Below are 12784 nucleotides of genomic sequence, written 5' to 3'. Positions count from 1 at the left end.
TTAAAGTAAATTAAGTTAAATAAGTTTTGCAAAACTAAAACCTTACAACTGTCAGATATGTTTAAAATAAATAAATGTAAAGTTTAAGTTGAAATAAATACTTTAAAACAAGTGTTTAAGTGTGTTTTAATTTACTTTGAATAAAAGATATTAATTAAGATAAAAACTATAGGAGAAAGTAGACGAAACGAAATTGCTTAAACCACTAGAAAACAGGGATTGCCCTTTTCACCCGAACACAACGCGGGAAATCGACCTTTTTGGCTTAATAATGGAATGGATTTTGACAATAGGAATGTTAATTTGTCTTGTATTCTAGTACTTCAAATTTCAAGTTTGTTTTGTTCTAGAGGTCTACTATTTCATAGAAAATCAGTACTTATTTTAACGACCTTTTTATGTAAAATGTCATTTAAAGTGTTATTATTGTCCTATGTTTTAATTTAAACTAGTAAATGAAAAATGTATTTCATGTTTAGATTTCTTTTTAAAATGGTTAAAAAATCGAATTAAAAATGAGATATTTTCTTCAGTCAAGGTACTTCTGAAAAAAGAAAAGAAAAACATTTTGACATGTAACAGTTTAGAAACAACTAAAGTTTGTGAAGATAATATCAACAGTAGAATTTATTCTTATAATTTTGATAACAATATGATAGACTCTTTCTATGATTATAGCAATAGAATAAATTTTTACGGTGAACAAAATATTAATATGTTACATGTTCTGCAAAAAAAAAACAAAACAAAAAAACAAGAAATGAGATTTTTTTCCAATTTAATAAAATGCAGAGAATAAAATTAAATGATTAAGATACTTTAATTCGAAGTAGGCTTTATTTTCAGATATTAAAAATCTTTATGTCAAAAGTTAATTTAATTTCACTTAGGTTTTATTTTTTTAAACTATCAATGCCGCTTTTAAACAAAACTTCTTTGTTAAAATACAAAATAAACTATTAATTTAGTTAAACATTTAGATTGTGCTTTTTTGTTAGGTTTATTAAAATTATAAAATTCTGTTTTGTTTGAAAAAGTTATAAAACTATTAGTTAACTATTTTTTAAAACTGTTAAGATTGTTTGGTAAACTAATAGTCATTCAGAAGTAGTAAACAAATTATTAATGAATAAAATTTAAATATTGGACAATTAATAAAAACTCAGTTTGAAATTATAACCTAAATTGTGCTTACTTTTAGTTAAACAAATGTTGTTTATTTTTAATCAGCTGAAATAGCTTCAAAATGTTTGCTTTGTTTTACTTTTTTAAAAAAAGTATAAAAAAGTCGAAACATATACTTTTTGTTATGTTTATACTACTGTTATTAAATGTTTATAGAAAACGTAACAAAAAAAAAAGGATATTATATTCGTGATACTTTAATGAGTTATCTACAGGTGATAAATTACAAAATATAATATACAACTATTGTAAATACAAGCTTTTCAGCAAAACTGCTACCTTTAAATATAGATCTTCTATTGTTTTTAATACACATAAAGCTCTTTAGAAAAAACAGCTATTAAACAATACTTTAAATAGTTAGTATACGAATATTAATTAGGTAAGAAGTCAATATAAGATCTGTTTACAAAATTTTACTTTTTGTTTTTATTGAATCTAGATCCTTTCAAAGCTATGTTAACTGTTTTTACATTTTATTAAGATTATTTCAAAAGTGATGAAAACTCATGAGTCATCTACTACTTTAAAAATATATATATACTACTATAATATACTACTTTTAAAAATTCAACGTTTTCAAAACATAAAAGTCTTTGTTGGTATGAAATTACAAAATATGATAAATCATTACAGACAGTAGTTTTACGATTAAACTGATTTTAACTTATAATTAAATTTGTTAATAAAAGCAACAGCTTTGATTGAAACAATCAAACCTTGGCAAAGTATAATACCGTTTTTAAGCCGGAAATTAGCAAAACTTTAAAATAAAATCATACTTATTTATTGAAACTTTTTAACTATGTCAATTTTTATTATTAAAAGTAATTTCAAACATATTTGGCATCTATCAATATTTAAATCCACGGTTTTAACTTTGAAATTTTACAACAGCTCATTGTATAATTTTTTTTTGTCTCATTTGTATTCTTAAAGTAATGTTTTTTTTTTTTATTTTTCTTTGTAAAATTTTACACTTTTATATTTGAGATATAATTTTATAAAGCTTTAGATTATTTCAAAGTTTAAGTAAGTACTGCTATGTAAATTAACAACTTAAGGCATTGTACAATAAATTAAGTATTTAAAATTTAGGTCCTACTTACTGTCAAGTAGTATGAGTTAGAAAAGATATACGTATATGTGTATATAAACACACACATTATTTAAAATAAACCTTATTAGAATCTATCAGCACTAGCCAAAAGTATTTTTTTTATATATTTTAAGCCATAAAAAAACAAAATATTCTATTAAATGAAATCAACGTTATTTATTTAAACACTAAAAATCTGTCAATCTTATTTATTGATCTTGACTACATTTAAACCTGGCACAGTATCTACAAATATCCTAACATATATAAATAGTTTTTAATATCTATTTACATATATTCAAAATAGTTCATTGTTTAAATTATTTATTTTATTTCGTATAGTTTCTTTGACAATTCATTTGATACAAAACCAACTACCACTTTACCTCAAGTTAAATAACTAAAGCAAAGAAAAAAAAAACAACAAATCTACTCGTTTAAATTTAGCTTAACCTAAATACAACTAGTTAAAATAAACTTTATAAATGTATGATTATACGTAAGCAAGTTTTACTAAATAATAACCAAAAGATTTACTTATTTTATAAGATTAAAAACATTTAGTATTGGTTTAAACATCTTTTTAAATTACAAAGCTTTCTTATCATAAAATTAGACGTCTTTAAAGTTTTGCTTTGGTGTACATCAAACGAAGTTATACATACACAATGTGCTTAAAAAAGTAAACGTTTTTGAGACATAAAACAGCTATATAACAAATAACTAAAATGATAACAATGTAAAGTTTGTATGAGAAAGTTAATTAATGATTTGATTTGTTGAATTAAGCTACCAAATAAGCATGTGTAAAAACAACATTAAAATTAAGAAGTTAACAAGAACATTAATAAAAGAGAAAAAAACACTTTTGTCCTTAATTCAATCAAAATTTACAGTATGCTAATTCTTAAGTAAGGTCACAAACTTATATATTTTTTAAACAAGACCAAGAAAATTGTGTAGTTTATAAGCATAACAACACGTCTAATTAGATAAAAGGTTGCCATTGTATAAGATTTACCCGACGTAATCTATAAAATTTGTCGGTTTTGTTTTATAAGTGCAATAAAAAGTTACAATTTAAATGCAGGCTTACGTCACAATCGCTTGAAAAAAGGTTTAATACCTTTAAAAGCATACATTAAGTTTTAGGTTTTATTTTAAAGCGGTCATTGTCTAAAAAAAACTACGACAAAATTAAATTATCGAAAAACCTCACGTCTCAAATAAGCACTTTTTGAACTTATTCTTTCAAGAATTTATTTTACAAACTAAGTTTCGGTCAAAGACCTTGACAGTGCTTAAATAAATCCACAAGGATATGTGACAGTCATGGAAAATAGCATTTTAACATTTCAATTTTACTTGAAAACTTTTTTTTAAAGTCAAACACTTTGTTTTATGTCAGACAAATATATATTGTTGCATTACTTTATTTCTAACGTTAATTTGCTTGTAATCAATTAAAACATAGATGCGATTACTAAGTAAAAATGAAGGTTAAGTTTTTGTTGAAAGTATGATTCATCCCATACTGAAGTAACATTTCGGTTTACAACTAAGTAGATAAAAAAATAATTAAAATAAAAGTACCTATAACACCTAAATAGACTGTTGTGTATCACCAAAAAAAATATTTACAGTTAAATTAATTTAAAAAACTGTTAAAACGCACAACAAAATTTTTTTTAAACAATAGTTCATTGAACATCATAAGTTTGAATATTTTGGATAAAAATAGCTCTCACGAAGCCAAAGTTTTGTTTTAATTCAAAACTTCTACTAGAACTGAAAACAAAACTGTTTAATGATACAACAAATCAAACTAAAAAACAAAGCTTTCATCATTTATTGAAATTTTAAATTACTCAAACGGCTTTATTAATTGAATTAAAAGTTGTTAGTCAAAAAATCAATGATTCTACCCTTTAAACTAAATGCAACTTTTTTTTTATTATTTTTCACTATATCAGCTTATTTTAGCAGTTTTTCATATAATTCTTGTTATGCTTTTATTTCAAATTATTTTCTCTAACATGTTAGAACTCTAAAAAGGTGATATAATGTAATATTTTTAATGTTAAACTTTTGGCCGAGTAAAATGTTTCTCAATTAAGTACATTTTTTGTTATAAATTTTGAAAAAAATGCAGTTTTAAGTAATATTACTTTAAATTAGGCTTGAAATGTTCTAAAATGTCAATCTTTTTAACACTAAACTTAATCAATTATAAACCGAAAAAGAATGAATTAAGTAATTTACAGATATAAATATTTTTCACAAAATTTTTCCAGAATTTGTGATTAAACTTATAAATATCAAGTTACATAAAAATTATATTTCATACTAATAACTGATTACATACTTAAAAGTTAAGTTTTAATATAGAAGGAGACACAGGTTTGTTGTTTTTTTCAACACACTTGAAAGCTTAAAGAATAATTTTCTTACAGTTTTTTGAAAAAAAAAGATAAATAAACTTTGAAATTAATAAAAATTAAAAAAAAAAAGTAAAGTTTTGTCAAATAAATAAAAACTTTTAAAATTTATTTAGTTGTCGTAGGTATAGATTTAAACTTATAGATTTTTTGTTTTTAACAATAAAATAAGTGTTGGCTCGATGAAAAAGGATCTTTTATACATCAGGTTCTTTGACAAACATATTTAAGTCAGATTTTTTATGTTTTTCAATACACCTAATTACGTCTTATGAATTTTAACAAAAGTTTATTTAGATTTGATGGTAGCACTTGCTTAACCAAAACAAAATTTAGTTCACTATTATTAATATACACTTGTATGTTATACAGAATAAAAATTTACTTACTTTTCTTCCTTAATCTTAATTGACTGTTTTACTTAAATCTTTAATGTTATATCTTTATTTTCTTAGCAGCTAACAAATTTATTTTATATTTAGAAAACTACAAATAGTTTAAGTATTATTTAAAATCGAAAATACTTATAGTATTTTCTACTAATAAATTAAGCTGCTTACATATTAAAACAAAAAAGCATTAGCTTAAAATGAACTATTTAATTTAAATCTGCAATTTAAAAATACTTATTTTTTTATTCTCAAACAATAGTGCTTAAAGTTAAATTTTTTAAGGGTCAATGATTTAATAATTAATTGCATTTGTACTTAAACAGCTTAAATTTAAAAAACTTATTAAGCAATTTTTTTGTTAGTTTTTAATATTAGATAACAGATAAAAACTAGTTGACCGTGAACTTTTATTTAAAAAATAATTATATCAAAACAAATTTGTTTATAGTTTGATGTTTTCAATTTTACTACACGTAAATAAAAAAAAATCAATTTGTCAACATTTAAACAAAGTAGTGAGTGAATAATTGCAATGAAATTTTTGTTGTTACTTGAAATACAACTTTACTTTTTATGACTTCGAACTTTAACTTGGCCCTTCTAAAAATACTCTACTATTTATTAAAAAAGCAAAAATCAAAAAAAAAATTGGACAATACTTTGAAAAAAAAAAAAACAAAGACATTTAACTACTTTTAAGGAAACTTAATTTATGTTCCAAAAAATCAATTATAGACCGTACAAATCATTAATTAAGTTTTATTAAAGACAAAAATATTTTTAACAAAATCTTTTAGAGCTCGTGATTTAAACTTATAAATAGCAAATTACATAAAAACCACATTTCATGCAAATAATTGATTACATATTTAAAGTTAAATTTTAAAATAGAAAACGGGACAAGTGTTTTGTGACATTCAACACACTTAAAAGCTTAAAGAAAGTTTTTCTAAAAGCTTTTTTTAATAAATTATAAATGAATTTTAAAAGTTAAAATCATTATAAAAATAGTGGAGTTTAATGAAATAAACAACTAATTATGAAACTTGTCAAACTCTCGTAGTCTTAGGCTAAATCTCACATTTATTTTGTTTCAAGAGATAAAGAAAGTATTTGATGTGTAGTTCGATAAAAAAGTCTTTCTTTATAACAGTTTCTATGATAAAAATATTTTAGCGACATTTTGTAATGTTTTTCAATAAACCGAATCACAACTTTTGAAACTGGTTTAAGTTCATTTAGATTTGATAAAACTCTTGCTGTAACATATAAATATTTAATAAACGTTTATTATAAAAATGTTTACTTGTATGTAATACATAATAAGATTTTATAAAAAATATTTATTTTAATCTTCTTTGAAAAAAAAACTGATAAACTTTTTATTTGCTTTGTAATGTTAGACTATTTTTCCTAAAAGGTCAAAATAGTCATAAAACACTAGGTACGTTAAACTGTTTCTTCAGTTTGGATTTTTGAATTGGAGACATTAAGTTAGTTTTTTTTTTCAGACTTAAAGTTAAGTTTATCTGTAAGAAAGAACTGTTACCACAAAAACAACTGTGAGTTCTTATTTGTTCTCTCCTTACATTTATTATTTTACTAATTGCAACCTCGTAGTTAAATTGTTTAATAATAAATATAGTTATTTTGAAGTTGTATATAATTTTTTAGTACTGTTTTAGTGATATTTTAGGTTTAAGTTTTTTTTTTATTTATTAAACTTAGGCTATTTACTAATTTTATAGCTGTGTATAATTTATTAGTAATTTTTAGTACTATTTTAGTGATATAACGGTTAAAATTTTTGTAGTCAATAATTAACATTAAGTTTAAATTAAAATAATTGGTGTAATAATTGTTATTGATACTTATCCTTATATTCATCCACATAATGATATTCCTTTTGTCATTCTAATATTTCCTATCCTGTAAATAAGAGTTTATATTAAGATGAGCAAGAGATGCGCAATTAAGCGCAACACAGAAAAGTAAACTAGCAACAGCCTTGCAATAATTAGGGTCGCAGCTGACTTTGAGGCTGTTCCGACGGTGCTACCCCGCCCTCCAAGAAGACAGCTTTACTGATAGTTTTTTTTTAATTTCATAAAAGCTTAAATTATATTTTTTTGTAAACTTCAAAAAAAAGGTTAAAGTTTTTATTCAAATCGAAACTATTTATAATAACTAAGCTACATTTTTGTACTGAAAATCTTAAACTGCTATAAAAGTAAGCTTAGATTGAACTAATAAACCTAAATGTTGAACTTAAAAGTAATTATTTATAAAATACTCAATCAATAATTCTTAAAGTTTAAATTTAAGGGGTCAGTGATTTAATAACTATTTACAATCGTAGTTAAAAAGTTGAAAAATATATTGTGCAATTTATTTGTTTGTTTTTAATATTAAATTACAAATAAAAACTAGTTGACCGTTTTAAGTTCGATTTTTTATAGTTTGATGTATCTAATTTTGGTATGCGTAGATAAAAATAAACAATTTGTCAATATATAGACCAAGTAGTGTGTGAATAATTTCATTGGAATATTTGTTGTTTGTTAAAATACAAATGTACTTTTAATGACTTTGAACTTTAATTAAGCCATTTAAAAAATATTTTTTGTCTTCAAATAAAATATAAAAATGTCAAACTATGTTGTGGATATCGCTAAAAAGTACAATAAGCTTACATTTGAATAACTAGATTTATGGTCAATAACCAAAGCCCTGAATACCATAAGTCTATCGATTGTAGAAAATTTATTCAAGTTTATAGTTTAATAAAATATACTTATACTTGTAATATAAACCTAAGTTCAAAATACAAAAGTTGTTAAATATTTGATATTAATTTTTTTGCGGTAAAAATATTTTCAACACAAAGCTTATATTAAAACAAATATAAATTAAAAAAAAATATTATAAAAGTTTTGTTCTGAAAATCGTTCAAAGTTAGCTTTAAATAAGTGTAATTTTGAATAATTATTTATAATTAGCTTTAATGTAATACGTATACCTTAAACAAGAACAAATATTTAAAATAGGACTTATTATTAGTTAAATTTTCGTTATTATATGACAATTTAATTATTTTAAATTATTAATTGAAAAATTTCAAACTTTAATTTTCCAAATCAATACGGTTTTACTAGGTATGCTTACAATGAAAAGACTGTTCTTTAAAAATTAGATTGCGACTTAAGTTTGACAAATGACGGATAAAATTACAGTTCTTACTGTCTCACGAATAGCTTTGAACTTGAAAGAAATCTACTAAAGTTATTACACCCGTTAAAATCAATGCATTGTATTATACAAAGCTATTCTGTTTTAACATTGTTTAGAGCAAAAACTATTTGATAATTTTTTTTTTTATCATAAAAAATTAGTTTTTTATTTCTATTACTAAAAGGTTTTTCCGTTTTTTCCTAATTAATCAAATACTAAAATATATTATTAATAAAAAAAGGAGCGATAAAACTCTGTTTCTTGTGAAATCTTAACTTTACAAAAAAAAAACTTATTTATATAAAGTCAAACAAAGCAGGTCATGTAAGAAAAAAGTGTTTATGTGTGATTAAAATACCCAACTGACTGTAAACAATATTTTTTTTTTTTTTACACAAAATTTCAGGTCAATAGTATATTGAAAATGAAGTTTTAATTTTAGTAAAAATAATTATTTTAATTATTTGAAATTATGGTCTACTATTACCATCGAATTTTACTAATATAAAGTTAGAGCCAGATCTATTTTAATCTATTATTTTTTGGTTTGTTGAAAAGTTTCTTAAAAGTTGCGTTAAGATATTTATTAAAAATTTTATTTTTCATGTACTTAAAGTAAACAGTTGATGTTTTCAAAAGATTTTATTGACATTTACACAAAAGATGATCATTCTGACAGTTTCATATTAAAGCTGAATAAAAACGTTAAGTATTAACTTAATCAGTAAAACAGTTTTGTATTCAATAATTTAATACTTTTTTATGAATAACAACAACTTCTTTTTTATTGTCATTGTAGCTACTAACTGCGAAGTAGCTGCTAAACCGTAGTAAAGCAAATATTGTTCGTGTTAACATTTTTGAAATATAAAGTATCACCTGTGCATACCTTTTACATAATAATCACGCGTAAGTAAATATTTACAGTAGTATAAACTGTCTGATATTTGTGCTTTTTGAAAAAATTAGTTTATAAGCAGATTATTTTTATCTTAAAGTTTTTTTTAGTAAATTATTAAATATAGTTTATGGAATCAGTTTTATTTGAATACTAACACGGCATGAACTTAGAATGAGGGTGGTTTTTTTTAAATTATCTTCTACTTACTGATAATAGATTAATTTTTGTTTGAAAGTACTTTTATTTAAAATTTTAAAGGGTTTTTAATTATTATGATAACCTAACTACAAAAGTATTTTCATAATACAACTGGCTTTTTTTCCTTGTGACTACTTTAAAATATTGTTTTATACTTTTATACAACTATGTTAGTAAGTGACTGAAACATTTTACCTTAATCGTTTAGAATTCTTAAGACCAAATCATATTCAATACTTAACTGCATACTACTATACCTTAATTTTACAAAAAGCTGCTTAAAGATTTTAGTTTTGCGTGCTACTTTGACTAACACTTACTTTAATAACAGTTATTATATGCACATAACAAATTTTTGAACCTTTTAAATTTATTATCAATCACTGTCAATGTATGCTTATACTTATAGTGAATAATTTAATTTCTTCTTTTGTTCACAGCGGTTTTTTACACGCATATAAAAATTAATTTCCTCGCATGATGTAGTTTTGAAGTAACGTTTGATTATTATGTGTATCATTAATCAATGTCAATATTTGCGTGAGACTTCGTTTAAGAATATATATGATTAAGCTGCTTGATAGTATTTTAGTGGCTTTAAATTTACTAAATATTTATCTATAAAAACTTGAAAAAAACTTAGTATTAAATAACTTATTACAGTAAGTTTTTTTTATTAAACTTAGTTTAATTATGCTTTACAGACTGGCAAACAAATCGTTTTATAAATGTTGTAAAGTTTTTGATAAGCATGTAATTTCCAGTATTGTATTTTTTGCCCTGTAAGGACTTTTTGTTTAAAGCTTGTGCTAAATAAATCAACTATGTTTTAATCAGAGTTTCGAAAAAAAATGATTATTTTTAATCATAGTATTTTATGCTTATATCTAAGAACTATTATATTTATATATGTTTAACCTATTCATCAAAACTGAAAAAAAAATAATATGACTGGTGAGTTTCTTTACTTAAACAAAACTATTTTTAGTACTATATCTCTTAAGTATTTAAACAATATAAAAACTACTATTAATTCGTTTTTAGCATTAAACGACAAAATATGATTTAAATACTATAAAATATTTTTCAAAAACTTTTTAATATTAGTTTTAGCTAATAAATTTATATAGATTTTATATCTTTATAAGCTTAAAATTTATAAAAAAACTTTACATTTAATGTAAAGTTAAAGAATATTTTTTCAGTTTTTATCATTTATTAATAAATTTAATGCTTTTTTAGGTAAAATAATAATAATAAATATTATCATTGCTTTGCTATTTTTTAGGTTTTCTATATTAAGAGTCAATACTGTGCCTTATTGTTAGTTTGTGTATATATATTATCATTTATTTTTTATAATAATCTTATAAGTGTTTTAATAATACTTTGTTTTTAGTTTTAGAAATTAAAAAAAAATAAATTTCTCAAAAAAAAAAAATACAAACACGTATCGTTTGTTCTTACGTTAAATACTTTTTTAATGTTTCTTTAACCGGTGAAACTGACACTATTCAAATGTTAATGTTTGTTTATAATTCTATGAGCATATCAAGTTGTTTGTAGTACACTCACTTCAAATAATTTACTTTTTTGTTACATAAAGTTTTTTCTTAAAACTTTAAAATCATTCATTAACCACAAAGAAAAAAACTTGAGCATTTACTAAGTTTGAAAGCAAATATATACTAACACGTCAAATATAAAGTTTACGTAAGTTGTTATTTTAAGGTTTTAAAGTTTTGTTATATACAGAAAAAAGTTACAAACTCAGTTTAAATATTAAAAACTTAATAAAAAAGAGTGTAAAAGCATATTTAGTTTAATATATATGTATATAACTATCAAAATTAATTATTTATCCTAACTATATTTAGCAGCTCCATAAGCTACCTACTTAAAGAACATTAAAAAAGAAATATTTAACACACTTAATACAAAAATTTAAGCAGAAAAGCTGTCAATTTAATCAAAAAAAAATTATCAATTTCCTGTTTTGATATGATATATAGTTGTACTATTTACATCCAAGCTTGATTAGGTCAGTTTAACGGAGGTATTTAAATAATTCTAAATGTAGAATGTTCTTTAAGTTTGAATAAGTTTTGATTATATGTAGTTGTTTAATAGAATAAAGAATTTGTATTTTACAAAGTATTACAGCCATTAAAATGTGCTGTGCGAAAAATTTTAAAATTAAACTGAATTAGCTTTTTTTAATTGATTTTTAATATTTTTTATGTATTTAAGAACGATATTGAAGAAGCTAATTTACAATGTTTTATACTTATTTATTAAAATGATATAATGTTCATAACAAATATTTCATTTAAACATTTTATAATTTCTAAAAATTTAAATGCACAAAGTAAACAAAAGTCAGCTTTTAAAAACTGACACAACTTTTCGGCTAAAATAAATTAAAAATAACTGTTTATTTTTAATACTAGTCTAATTAATTTACTGTTACTCGACTAGAAAGGATTTAGAGCTCTAAACTGTAAAGTTCTCTTATTAAGCATTTAGTTTTTTGTAAACAGTAAAGTATCTTGTGAGCAGCCAAAAAGTACATTTGACCTTATGTAGACTATTTTGACAAAACAAGTTTATTTACTACAATTTGTCAAATGAGCAGCAAAAAAAAAAGACGTAATTTAATTAAAAAGTAATTGTAAAATTAAAAGTTGCTAATTTGTAGCTTATATTAAGATATTGGTACTACAATGGCCGTTATACATTTTTCTTATATTTTATATATTTTTATTCCATTACAACAACAAATGCATATTTTTGTAAACAAGTTATTATATAGACACTGCACTATTTTTAAATTGTAAACAAATGCTTAATTATAAGCTGAATTTGCTGAGTAGAATAGAATATAAATGTTAAATATCAAATAAGTCACATATAAATAAAGATAAAGACAAAATTTTCTTATTATTAAAATTAGTAAATTTTTTCTACAAGTATTAATATCTTATATAAATTTAAATCCTACATTTTATCAATATATGTAAAAGTTTATCTTTTGTTTTCATATTTATAACTAAAATAAACAAACTATTAAAAGTGGGAAAGTCCCCAGTCTGCTTGTAACTATAAGTAATATAAAAAAACAGCTATTATAGTAAATATACTTGGTATTTCTCGTATCTTTACGATCTCTCATATCTTTGCGCATCTTTTTCTGTGGACACAATTTGCGTAAATGAGCGAGAGGTTACTGTATAAGATTATATTTTGTTTGTTTCCGGCTTATAAATGTATTGTTTCAAGTTTACATTCGTCAATGATTGTCATTTTTTGAACCAGTTTACAAAAAATATTTTTTTGAAAT

The sequence above is a fragment of the Thalia democratica genome, chromosome 5 (assembly GCF_965202585.1).
Source record: "Thalia democratica chromosome 5, ktThaDemo2.hap1.1, whole genome shotgun sequence".
NCBI classification, from domain to species: Eukaryota; Metazoa; Chordata; class Thaliacea; order Salpida; family Salpidae; genus Thalia; species Thalia democratica.
The sequence above is the reverse complement of the archived record's forward strand: the minus strand, read 5'-3'. Positions refer to the sequence as shown.